The sequence below is a fragment of the Ornithorhynchus anatinus genome, chromosome 10 (genome assembly GCF_004115215.2).
Source record: "Ornithorhynchus anatinus isolate Pmale09 chromosome 10, mOrnAna1.pri.v4, whole genome shotgun sequence".
Classification (NCBI taxonomy): Eukaryota; Metazoa; Chordata; class Mammalia; order Monotremata; family Ornithorhynchidae; genus Ornithorhynchus; species Ornithorhynchus anatinus.
The window spans coordinates 41,258,244-41,272,708 of record NC_041737.1 but is presented as its reverse complement, the minus strand read 5'-3'; positions in this window follow the sequence as shown (position 1 = coordinate 41,272,708).

Here is a 14,465-nt window from a genome sequence, read left to right as displayed (position 1 = left end):
AAGCACTTGGAATGTACAGTTCAGCTACAGATAGAGACAATCACTGCCCAACAACGGGGTCAAGGTCTAAATGTGGCAGACAGCAAAACAAAATAAGTAGTCAGGCATCAGTACCATCAAAATAGATAAATAGAATCATAGATATATACACATCATTAATAAAATAGAGTAATAAATAATACATACAAATATACACAAGTACTGTGGGATGGGGAAGAAGGTAGAGCAGAGGGAGGGAGTAGGGGCAATCCAGATCCCATGCTCTTTCCACTAAGCAACATTGCTTTTTAGTGACTCTCTGAAATGGGGAGTCCTATTTTTAGGACAGAATATTCAATCACCAACTCCAAGAAATTGTGAGCTAGGATCAGTTTACAATAGGATTAATTCTGATGGAAATCATGTTACGTTAGCTTGGATTGCAAAAACTCCTGAGGAAATGACTAATAGCAAAAACATTATGGGGAACATGGAAAGATCACATGTAGCTGGAGTGGAAGAATGTCATTCAATTCAGTGACATAGTTCTGTCCTGGTCTAAGTACAAGCATACAAAATTTTGATAAAGTTTGTACATGCTTCGAAACAAAAAACCTGGACTAGAACTCTGAATGTATTTACCAAAAGGGAGTGGAAGAAGATATGAAATATTTCAGTGAAATCAAATTTATCTCTGTAAGAGCTGGTTCCCCTAATCATATTGACAGAAAATTAGTTCGAGTTTTTTAGGATATTGCTTAACCAAGAAAAGACTGCAAATAAAACTGGAATTTTCCAGTTTTCGGTTTCTTCGCCTTACAGTAGTCTCTCAACTATGGGCACATGCCTTTACATCAAATTCTGATTAACTGAAGAATTTTAGTTATTTGAAATTATGAGGTTTTTGAGAATGTCACATGATCAAGGTGTGGGGCTGGGGTGGTGAGGGGCGGGGGGGAGAGGGGGCGGAATTCAGTGTCTCTCGCCATTTCCTCTTTCAAGTACTCAAGGACTCATACTTCAGGGATTAAGCTAAGAAACAAAGCCAAAGAAACTGGATTCCAGTCCCAGCTCTGCCACTTGCCTGCTGTATGACCTTGAGCAAGTCACTTAACTTTTCTGGGCCTCACTGTCCTCAACTGCAAAATGGGGTTTCAAAACTTGTTCTCCCACCTACTGAACTGTGGGACAGGGACTATGTCTGACCTGATTAATGCATATCTATTCCAATGCTTAGAACAGTGTTTGACACATGGTAAGCACTTAAATACTTTAAAAAAAAAAAAAGACCTGAAAAGTGGATTGGGGCTCTGCCCCAACTCAGCCTAACCAGTCCTTCCTTGTACAGATGTGCAAGGACCATAGAGAGCAGTAAGTTCCTAAGGGGCTGGCTCTCTGCTTTTACTTCTGCAGAGGCTGATGGGAAATCCAAGTTATTCATTAACAATAATGATGATGATAACAGTATTTAAGTGTTTACTAAATGCCAAGCACTGGATTGGATTCAAGATAAACAGGTCAGTCTCTGTTCCACATGGGTTTCACAACCTAAGGAGAGAGAATAACTATTGAATCCCCATTTTATAGATGAGAAAAATGAGCCACAGAGAGGCTAAATGACTTGCCCAAGATCACATAGAAGGCAAGTGGTAAAGCTGAAATTAGAACTCTGTCTCCTGGCCCCCAGTCCTGGGCTCTTCACACTAGACCTCATTTCTTCTAGAGTCCTTTTCTGGCTCTATGGGGATGAGAGGATTCTCTACTCTTCCTCTCAAACCTACCCTCAGAGAGGGTCTCAGTGGAGTTTACCATATGAAGCACATTATAAAGAGAGAGATCAGCTGAAACAAATCAAGTGAGAATAGAAGAACAGAATTAAGCCTTAAAAATATAACCATTATATTGTAAGCTCCTTGAGTTCAGGAGCCTTATCTTTTGCTTTTTTTTTGTGCCTCCCTGCAACCTATAATGCTCTGCACCAAAAATAATTTGTAAAATCATTGGGATATTTTCCCCTCATTTCAATTCTTAAAGCAGTCAACTAATCAATGCTAATTATGGAACACTTACTGTGTGCAGAACACTGTATCAAGTGCTTGGGAGAGTACAACAGAGTTGGAAAACATGTTTCCTGCCCACAACAAGCTACAGTCCTGAGAGGGAGAGAGACATTAATATAAATAATTTAAGTACTGTGGGAATAAGGGTGGAGAAAACACCAAATGTCCAAAAAGAGTACAGATCCAAAGGCCTAGACTGCAAAAAGGAAGAGAAAAGGGAAGACCTCTTGAGGGAGGATGGAATCTTAATGATGTTTTGAAGGTGGGGAGAATGGTGGACTGGTGTTTATGGATGGGACCCTCAGGTCCCTCAGACGAGAGGGAGGATTTGGGGAAAGAGGTAGAATGACTTTTGAAGGTGGGGAGAATGGTGGTCTGGTGTTTATGGATGGGGCCCTCAGTTCCCTCAGACGAGAGGGAGGATATGGGGAAAGAGGTGGATGGTGAGATAGAAAAGGTGGAGGCACAGTGAGCAAACTGACATTAAAGGACATGAGCTTGAATCCCAGCTCTGCCACTTGTCAGCTGTGTGACTGTGGGCAAGTCACTTAACTTCTCTGTGCCTCAGTTACCTCATCTGTAAAATGGGGATTAACTGTGAGCCTCACGTGGGACAACCTGATTACCCTGTATCTACCTCAGCGCTTAGAACAGTGCTCGGCACATAGTAAGCGCTTAACAAATACCAACATTATTATTATTAAAAGGAATGAAGTGAGCGCACAGGACCTATAGTAAGAGATCAGTGAGGTAATTTAGGAGGGGGAAAGCAGAATGAGTGCTTTAAAGTAGTGGTGTTACCCCGTATGGAGAGTAGTTGATCTGTATTTACCATTAACATTTAGCCCTGGACTTAATTTATTGGTATACTTTTGCTCTAGTTCTATCAGTTCTGCCTTAGTGTGCTTCTTCATTATGCATTTCGGCTAGAAGGCTGTTGCAGAATTATGCAACATTATTCCAAAGATCTCAGCTTGTCTAGATAGAACATGATGTGTCAGAAGATCTGATATTGTGCAAGTTTGATCAAGGTGTAAGTGCTACAGTGGAATTTCTTTTGAACACTAAGTTCTTCAAGAATACAACTTGTGTTCAAGGAGAATCAATTATTAGAAAAAATAATCCACAATCTTTAAATTGGAACACTTTAAACTGGTGGAAATGGAGTATCTGAAGAAGAGGTTTGGGCCTTCTTTAGTGCTGAGTGTGGATGAGAAGATATTCCCATTTTCTTTAGTTCTAGCTCACACTAAATAGGCTTTCATAATGCATAAAAGAAACAGACAATTCCTCAGCCTGCCAGTTCAGCTCTGACTTTGCACATTTAAGAGGATAATGAAAGCTTAGGGACAATTTGACAAAATGTCATTCTTGAATTCTTAAATGGAAAGATTTAAGGACAACATAAACTATGGTTAAAAAATGATCAATTCCTCATTCATCTTGAATTTGTTTGATTATCTTCCTCCCCATACCAAACTATGTCAGGACTGTTTGCTTGGAACATAGTCAAGATGGAATCCCCTCTCTTACTCCTTGACTTGGTCTATACATTTGCCTAGAGGACACATGCAACATACTAAAATTACTGTAATTTTCTCTACTTCAGACAATACTCAAATGAATTCTGTTCAGCCAAATAACTTTTGTGTCCAATGAAATGTATAAAATTATTCTTGATTCTTTTTTTAAAATTATGCCAAATATTGTCAGAATTAAATGGCAATAAAGTCTGATGAGAGAACTTTAAGTTACAAATCTATTTGTACTCATGCATATTTTGTACATCTTTTCCCTAGCACATATTTTAAATGAGAAGGTTAGCTTCGGAGTATTGAGTAGTTGAAGGGAACTTTAATTGCATTAAGTAATTAATTGGAAAACATGTCCTGCAGCAACAGCTAACAAATTGAGGTTCAAAACATAGGGACTTTTACACAGGCCAAGGCTGAAAAGGGAGATGATTGAAGTCTATAAAATCATGAGGCGGGTCAATGGAAAGAACATCGATTCGTTGTTCACCAAATCCCATGTCACACAGATGATGGGGTAACCAGTGAAGCCTGAGGAGAAGATTTAAAATAAATCTAAAGGAGTGATGCTGACCCCTCTCTGTAATTTCTTTTAGTGGTTTTCTCCCTGGCTAGATTATAAACTCCTTGAGGGCAGAGGTCATATCTACTAATTCTACTGTACTTCATTCATTCAGTCTGATTTATTGACCACTTCTGTGTGCAGAGCACTGAATCAAGTGCTTGGGAGACTACAATGTAACAAGACACATTCCCTGACGTCAAGCCCTCCCAAGTGTTTAGTACAGTGTCCTGCACAGAGTAGGTGTGCAATAAATACTATAGCCTGATTGATATGGAATGAATTACCACAGGAACATATTAATGCAGAGAATAGCTGTAGGTTCAAGAGGGGTCTGGATAAATTCATGGACATGTGGTCCATAATGGGTTGCTCAGAGTTAAAAAAAAAAATATTGGGTGGTGACAGCCCCTCACCGTTAAGTATCGGTACCAAGAATGGCATCCATTGAAGAATTTTATTTCCAGTGTCAGACACAGAATACTGGATTGGGAGCCTTCTGAGACAGCACCAGTGTATTTTTGATAAATGCTATGATTACTACTAGCTACTGGAGTGGGGTAGTGACGAATTCAGTGAGGAGGCTTCCCTGCCTAACCCCTCATTTCCCCTTCTTCCTCTATCTTTTGAATTGCCTATGCAGTTGGATTTGCACTTTAAGCACTTTTTTAAAAAAATGGTATTTGCTAAGTGCTTGCTATGTGCCAGGCACTGAACTATGTGCTGGGGAAGAGGCAAGATAATCAGGATGGACACAGTCCACATCCCACATGGGGCTTACAGTCTTAACTTCTCTATGTTTCAATTGCCTCACATGCAAAGTGGGTATTAAGTGGCTTGTACAGCAATCAGTGGAGCCAGAATTGGAACTCACATCTTCGGACTCCCGGGCTCACGCTCTTTCCATTAGGCCACACTGCCTCTCACCATGTCACCCTACCCTCAGTGAGTGCCACAGAATTTATGTAAAATCCATAAAATAATTTGACTTTCACCCACTAGACTCTAAGCTTCTTGTGAGCAGAGATCATTTCTACTAACTTTATTATATTCTACTTTCCCAAACACATAGAACAGTGCTCTGGATATAGTAAATGTTCATTAAATATCTTTGGTTCAGCTGGACTGACTTTGTAATAACATCTCAGTCTTAAGTTTTTAAAAATCTAGAGGCATCACCAATAGCCATGGCAAATGATCTTTAAATTAGCTTTTTTTACAATATTTAAGTACAAATCATTCTCTTTTGTATTTAAGTGCTCATTATATTCTAAGTGCTGGGATGGATATGAATCAATCGGGTTTGGTTTTTTCTTTTATGGTATTTGTTAAGGGCCTATTCTGTGCTAGGTACTGTTCTAAGAACAGGGGTAGATATAAGCTAAACCAGGTTGGACACAGTCCATGTCTTACATGAGGCTCACAGTAGTAACCCCTATTTAATAGATGAAGTAACTGAGGTATAGACAAGTTATGTGACTTGCTCAAGGTCACGCAACAGAGAGGTGATGGGGCAGGGATTAGAACCCAGGTCTATGTTCTGTCTACTAAGCAATGCTTTTCAGGTTCTCTTAAATAGGTGTCAGGGGAATGAAACATGAAGTTTATTTATGGCTGACAAAGGCTGGTTCATTTCCATCATCTCTCTCCAAATGATATTACATTTTTATCTGTTTAATTTTGGAATGGGGTTTGGTGAAGGTTAAAAAAACTTATGTCCCCAGGTCCAGAAACTGCATTCTGCTGCAGAGAATAATAGTTGCATCAGGAATCCAGTCTCTTATTGGAGGGTAAGCTCCTTGTGGTCAGGTAACATCTCACCCCTTTCCTCCCAAGTGCTAAGTACAGTGCATTTATCTAGTGGATACTCAACTTAAAAAATGGTATTGATTGAGCACTTACTATGTGCAGAGTACAGTCCTCTAAACAGAAAGTTCACTATAGGCAGGGAACGTCTACCACCTCTATTGTATCCAACTCTCCCGTGCTTAGTACAGTGCTCTGCATCAATAAGTGCTTCTTGTGAGCAGAGCACTACACTAAATACTTCGGAGAGTTCAGTACAACAGAGTTGGTAAACACATTCCCTATCCACAATGAGCCTACTCTACTTAGCTAAATGTGCTATCTGGAGCAGCGGGTGTTGACTGTTTCAGAGGAACATGGAAAACACCCATAAGGCATCTAATAATGCTGTGGTATAACTTTTGTCATTCCCAAGGACACCAGAAGTATGGAAGGCAAGAAATCTGGTTCAAATCTGCCCATGTTGAAGGAAATGTACTAGTCCAACTCCAATTCTTTGTTATCAATCATTTAGAGTGGTGATAGCACTGAAATTGTGAGATTATTCCAAAAGGGAACTTAAACTAAGCAAGTTACATCAGTGACGGCAGGACAGATTGAGCTATGAAAATCCCAGCAACTACCCCAGGAAGCTTTTATTAGATCAACCATATAATTTAACAAATAAAATTTACCAAGCAGGAATTTCAGATTTGTATAAAATATTGATCTTAGTCCCTGGAATTTATCCATGTATACACAATTAAAGAAAACAGCTCATCAGAAATCATCTTGATTTCTTTAATCTACACTAGTATTTTGTTGATGGTAAGAACTGTGCTGGCTGCTATTCAGTTGAGAATGCCTTTGGCTGAATTTTATTGTAGATTTGTTTTTAATGACTTGAGGTTCCAAGACAGCCTTTCCCAAGATAAATTTGCCAATCCCTCCCCAGATCTCTAATATAAATTGAGGTTCAGAAGCAAGTCACAATTTATGTCACAGCAATGAACACTGTTACATTATTTTGCAATGGCTTGCTTTTTTTTTTTTTACAAAAATAACAATGAATATCAAATGTGTTGTATGTAAGAAGACAATTCTAAATAAAAGGAAAAGGATAAGGATTTATTCAGTTATGCTTATTTGTTATTACACATTGTCCCATTAAGGGAACATTGCTGCATTTGTGATAATCTAGGAAAATATTTTTCACCCATCGGCTCTATTCAAAATGCCTCCTGTATTTACACTGGATTTAATTTGGTAGTCTACCACGCTGAAATTGAGACAGTTGAGAGTTTCTAGGATTGCTCTCTGATGTGCAGACCCAGCCAGCAAAGTCTTCTTAAGCTCTATCAGAAATAGCCCAATGACACCTAAAGGGACATTCTGTCTAGGAGACATCCTCAACTAACTTGCAGCACATCAATATGGGTCATTCTAGCAGCTTCTCTTAGTATTTAGCATGGGCCTGGGAGTCAGAAGGACTTGGGTTCTAATGCCAGCTCAGCAGTTGTCTGCTGCATGATCTTGGACAAGACACTTCACTTCTGTGCCTCAGTTACCTCATCTCTAAAATGGGGATTAAGATTGTGAGCTCCATGAGAGTCATGGACTGTGTCCAACCTGATTAGTTTGTGTCTACCCCAGCACTTAGTACAGTGCCTGGCCCATAGTAAGCACTTAAATACCCTTTTATAAAGAGAGCATGCTCCAAACATGGATATCTTTCTCATTCATCTTCCCGTATTGATCAGTTGATTTATTGAGCACTTACTGTGTGCAGAGCACTGTGCTTGAGAAAGCACAACACATACTCCTACTGTTGCCAGTTGTATCTTTGTTAACCTGCTTACTGCCACAATATGTATATATTGTATGCAACCTCTTCCTCTGTTAGATATTAAGCAACCTGGGAGCAAGGATTTTTCTTCTACTCTTATGTGCTCAGAAATATTATTGAAGGAATAAATGAACCTCTTGCTAAATGGATCAGAGCACTATATTAAACTTCCGGGAATGCACAAAGGCAGTGAAAGACATGTTCCCTACTTTCCATCTGACAAAGGATACAGGTAGACCTTTGTTTATCAATTATGAGGGAAGACAGATACAATAACTGTGGCATTCAAGTGTTTATTCTGGTCCAAGTACTGTGCTGAGTGCTGGAGTAGATAAAAGATAATAAGGGCCCCCATTGGGCTCATGGTCTAAGTAGGAGGGAAAACAGGCATTGAAATCTCAGATTTGCAGATGAGAGAACTGAGGCACAGCAGGTAAGTGGAGGAGCCAATTTTAGAATCCTGGTCCTCCAACTCCCCGTAGCTTGAATGCATATATTTCAGGAATCCTTTGCTGCTCTACAACAACTTGACATGTTTGATGTATTTGTGCCTGAAGTCTCATTTCAGTAAATTATTTAGATCAGTAATACGGACACCTGAATTATGCAGATGATTGTTGTGGCTGCTTGCAAAGACTGAAGCTGAAGAGAAACTGAGGAAACATTTGAACAAATCAGCTCCCCGCCCATCCCCCCCCATACACACTATGGAAACAAATCTCTATACCATTCTTGGCTTGATCCAAATTTGTTAATCACTAAATCCTTTGCTTACCTAGCCCTATTTAGCCTTCTTATTGATTGTGTAAATTAAATTGCTGCTTCATTTAGGCAAGGTCTAAAATGAATACCTGACAAAATGTGCCACTATGGCATTTGTAAATTGGGCAGTAACATCCCAGGACTCAGTAATAATAATAATAATATTAATAACAATAACAACTTTGGTATTTGTTAAGCACTTACTATGTACCAGGCACTACACTAAGGGGTGGGGCAGATGCAAGGTAATTGAGTTGGGCACAGTTGTCCCCCAGTCCCAATCACCATTTTACAGATGAGGTAACTGAGGCACAGAGAAGTGAAGTGACTTTCTCAAGGTCACAGAGCAAATAGATCAGAATTAGAACCCAGGTCCTTCTGACTCCCAGGCCCATGCTCTATCCACTAGGCCATGTTGCTTCTAATGTCATGGCACGACATGCACTCAGATAGCATACGTATCCTACTTCTACCCAGAAATAAACAAGCACAAACACGTTACAGAAAATGCATATACCCTGTCCACATGGCTTTAGATAGACATGAACTCTTTTGGGAATTTTCAGTTTTACCCGGGATCCATTTTCCTAATTTTTATTCCTGTTTTCTCTCTTTTCCTTGAAAGTCTGTACACCTGCCATGTACATAAGGAAAGGAACCAACCAGGCAGAAACTAATTTAGCATATTTTTATAAATATATATCAAGCTTGGGGTAAATACAGTAAAACAAAATTCAACAATTAAGCCTTAGCAATATCGATGAGAATAGTCCCGCTTATCAGCTGTGTGACTGTGGTCAAGTCACTTAACTTCTCTGTGCCTCAGTTACCTCATCTGTAAAATGGGGATCAAGACTCTGAGCCTCATGTGGAACAACCTGATTACCCTGTATTTACCGCAGCGCTTAGAACAGTGCTCTGCACATAGTAAGCACTTAACAAATAGCAACATTATTATAGTCCTCCTGTTCCCTACTACTCTTCTCAGGGTTTCTCTTGCTCTAATCAGTTCCTTTCTAGGTGGGCATCACAGGTCTTCAAGTTTGCTAATTTGCTGGTGAAGAAAATGTGCCTTTTCCTTTCTCCTCTTCCTCAAACAAACCTTTTCTGGTTCCTGCCCCTTAACTTTCCTGCTCCCTCTCCCCACATCATGTTTTTTTCTTGGTCCCTCCTTTCCCCACTTCCATGTAAGAGTAGAACAGTTGGGAACTGGCATAAGATCAGGGCAGAATGGAGAAGTGTGGGTACCATGATGCTATAGCATTTCTACCCACGCCCGCAGCTCCAACTCTTGGCTACCCTCCTCCCCCTATAGCACTTAGTAAAAATCTTTAAGTTCTTGCTTCTACTTACCTGTATTTTATTTTAGTGTCTGCCTCCCCAACTATTTATAATCTTCTTGAGGACAGTGATACCCAAATCTACATCTCCAGCCTTGATCTCTCTCCCCTCTTTGCAGTCTCATTTCCTCTTGCCTTCAAGACATCTCTACTTGAACGTCCTCCCGTCACCTCAAGCTTAACATGACCAAAACAGAGCTCCTTATCTTCCCACCCAAACACTGACCTTCCCCTGACTTTCCCATCACGGTAGATGGCACCACCATCTTTCCTGTCTCACAAGCATGTAACCTAGGCATTATCCTCATCTCCTTTTTTTCACTCAACCGATCATTAAATCTTGTCAGTCACACCTTCACAACATCGCTAAAGATCTCCCCTTTCCTCTCCATCCAAACGGCTACCACGTTAATACAGTTACTCATCCTCTCCCACCTGGATTACTGCATCAGCCTCCTTACTGACCTCCCACCTTCCTGTCCCTCCCCACTCCAGTCCATACTTCACTCTGCTGCACAGTTCATTTTTCTACAAAAGCGTTCAGAACAAGTCAGCCCGCCCCCTCAAAAAACTCCAGTAGTTGACCATCTACCCTCATTTCAAACAAAAACTCCTCACGGTTGACTTTAAAGCACTCCATCATCTTGCCCCCTACCTCACCTCGCTACTCTCCTTCTACAGCCCAATCTGCACACTTGGCTCCTCTAATGCGAACCTGCTCACTGTGCCTCGATCTTGCTTATCTCACTGCTGATCCCCAGCCCATGTCCTACCTTGGTTTGGAACACCTCCCTCCTCAAATCTAACAATGATTCCCTCCCCCCTCAAATGATTCAAAGCCGTATCTGAGAAGCAGCGTGGCTCAGTGGAAAGAGCACGGGCTTGGGAGTCAGAGGTTGTGGGTTCTAATTCTGGCTCTGCCACTAATCAGCTGTATGATTTTGGGCAAGTCACTTAACTTCTCTCTGCTTCAGTTACCTCATCTGTTAAAATGGGGATTAAGACTGTGAGCACCACGTGGGACATCCCAATTACCTTGTATCTACCCATGGCTTAGAACAGTACTTGGCACATAGTAAGTGCTTAAATACCAAAATTAGAGAAGCAGTGTTGCTCAGTGGAAAGAGCACGGGCCTGGGAGTCAGAGGTCATGGGTTCAAATCCCCACTCTGCCACTTGTCAGCTGTGTGACTGTGGGCAGGTTATTTAACTTCTCTGTGCCTGTTACCTCAACTATAAAATGGGGATTAAGACTGTGAATGTCACGTGGGACAACCTGATTACCCTGTCTCTACCCCAGCACTTAGAACAGTGCTCTGCACATAGTAAGCACTTAAATGCCAACATTACTATTATTATTATTGAGAGGCCTTCCCAGATTAAGCTCCCCTTTTCCTCTTTTCCCATTCCCTTTTGCATCTCCCTGACTTGCTTCCTTTGTCCACCCCCACACCAGCCCCACAGAACTTATGTACATATCTGTAATTTATTTGTATTGGATGTCTGTCTCCCCTCCTCCCCTCCAAAGACTTTAAGTTCTTTGTGGGCAGGGAATGTGTGCTTATTGATGTATTGTACTCTAAGTGCTTAGTACAGTGCTCTGCATGAAATAAGCACTCAAAGATGATTGAATGAATTAATCTACTAACTGTACTGTAGTCTTCCAAGCACTTAGAACAGTGCTCTGCACAGACTGAGTGCTCAATAAATACTCCCTTACCTACCAACCAGAATTTCAGAGCACACCAGATCAGTAAATCAGCAGAGAGCCTTAAAGAAGCCTCATCTGAGGTATTCTTATGTCAGCTGTACTGGAAAAATCCTAGTGGACACCCCCAACAAGGGAGAGTTTTTCCTGGTCCTTTGTAACTGTTCTGTCACATAGGTCTCCAGGAGAAAATAAAGAAAAATTGAGACAATGACTCATCAGGCAAATCAGGTTTACCTGAAAAACACTCCCTCCACCTTCTATTTGGCCTTCCTGGTGGAGACTTGACCTACACTGTCAGTTGCTGAGCAAATTATTCTTCATTAAACCCTGTAATAGAAAAGTTTCCGAGGCCGGAACCTTGTACATTACGTTTTGTCTTGGCATTCTTTTTAAACAAATAATAATGTACTTGGCACTTGGGTATCATTCTCCATCCAAGAATCTCCAAGTATTTGCAAATTGCAATTAGCAATTAGGCTGTCCATACAGTGAAACATCATTAGCTCATTGTCACAGCTTGAAAAATGGGGGAGCAGAAGAAACAATCACAATAACTCACCAAATCTACTCAGAAAAAGGAGTTTATTACTCACTGGTCACTCTTTCCAATCCTGAGGCTGGGGAACCTGGTGGGGTAAGGGGAAGGATGGGGAGGGTCCACAATGGGAGTCAGGAGAACTGGGTTTAAATCACAGATGCAGGGTGGGGTCATCTGGCCTACTGTGTGACCTTGAGCAAATCAGTTAATTTCTCTGGGTTTCAGCTTCCTCATATAAAATGGAGATGAAACAGAATGTATCCAGAGTGGTCATCGTTAACAGCTTTATAGACTTTCGTCAACAGACTGTGTGTGATCTCACAACCTTGTCTCTAGCCCAGAATTGAGCACATAGAAAGTGATTAATTTCATTTGTTAGTGTTCCATTTTGTGCTGTACATGGAGGTCTCCCCATCCTTAAGCCTTCCTTCTATACATTACTATTATCCCGATCACTCTGAGCACTTACGGGTATTTGTTGATTTGTTCTATTTCCTTAGCCAACTGGTGTTTGTCTACAGCCATTAAGTATAGTGTGCAACAAGTATGCTGTTACTACTTGTACCCAGTCCATGTAGGTCACAGCCTTAATCCCCATTTTACAGATGAAATGAAGCCGAGAGAAGTTAAATGACTTGCCTAAGGTCATACAGCAGACAAGTGAAAGAATAGGAATTAAAACCTGGGTCCTCTGACTCTTTCCAGTAGGCCACACTACTTCTCTTAAAAGAAGAGAAGGCTGGAATTCACCAGCCATCCAGAAGAATCCAGAACTCTAAAGGAAACTGACAGAAATAAAGATTGAAAGAATAAGAGAGAAATGCAATGAGGTTAAAAGATGAATTATTTTCTTCCTAAATAAGATTATTTAAATCTGAATTAGTCACAGGGCAGCCAGTAAGAAGTGCTGACTGATGCAGTGAAGTTGTTCTTTATTGGAGAAGGTCCCTTTATGATGGTCATTGGCATTCTTTGATTTGAATCCTGATCATTTCACAAAGGCAAAATACCAAACTATTGGCTTAAACAGACACATACCCACACAAAAACCTAAACAAGCAGACAATAACCCTTCACACACACAAAAAAGAATCCTCTGAGAGTAATACTGTTCTAAAGTAGTTAGTTCTGTGGGCTAGTGGAAAAAGAACTGGCCAGTGAGTCAGAGGTTCTGGGTTCGAACTCCAGCTTCTCCACTTGTGGGCTGGGTTATTCTGAGCAAATCACTTAATTCTCTGGACCTCAGTTTCCTCATTTGTAAATTGGGGATTTAATACCTAATACATATTATTTTGTACTTAGTTTTTGGTACATAGTAAGTGCTTAAATAACTATTGTTAGTCCAGGTGAATGTGATAAGTAGGCAAAGAAATCCTCCATTATTCTACCATCTTTACTCACTACAGTGAAATTTTGTCTGTCTTTGATAGATACCGGACTTTCTACCAGTACCAGTCAATGGTATGTATCACATGCTTACTGTGTGCAGGGCACTCTACTAAGCGCTTGGCGAGAACAACACAATGAAGTTGGTAAACTCAAACCCTTCCCACAAAGAACTCACAATATAATGGGGAGTAGGCATGAAAATAAGTTAAATACAGGAAGGGGGCAGAGTTAGAGAGATATGCCCTAAGTGCTGTGACTGAGACAAGTATCAAAGTGACTAAGGAGTAGACACCTATCTTTCCAGGCTGTGGTTTTTAAAAAATGTGAATTTTGGGATCTTCAGTTGCTCTGATCATGGCAGTAAAAAATTCAAGGGAAAGGGACTGTGCTGGGAGTTTGGAGTGAGTAATATATGTCCTATGGGATGCTACTGACATTTCCATATAAGATGATTTTACTTTGTTTTCTGTCATCATTTTAAGCACAAATATGTTAGAGTATAGTTGAAGATGAGATCGGCCTCGTGGAATGAAACACAGATGTTTAGTGAGTTTTTTAGATGTGGATTATAACCTCTATAAAAAGAATTCAGTTTCTCAGTTATTTTGATTATCATTGCAAAAAAGACTCGACAGGTACATGGTTTGTTGATACACAAGTTCCAGGGAATCCTCTGAGTATCTGGATGTTTGTTCAGTTGTAAAGATAAAATCATCGTATTAAATTTCTGAACAGGTGCCGAACTTGAGTTTCCAAACTGTTTAGGAGGAAACACCTTAGTTTTCCAAAAAGAGAAAAATATGTTCACTCCAAGATGGTAGAGCAAATTTGTTTCAAAGCCGTTAAAATGAAAAAAGTCTCAATAGCACAGGTTAACAATATGAGTCTATAAATGAAAACAGCTCAAAATAAAGTACTTTTCCTGGAAAATCTCACATAATAAAAATTTGAGCCAAGAATC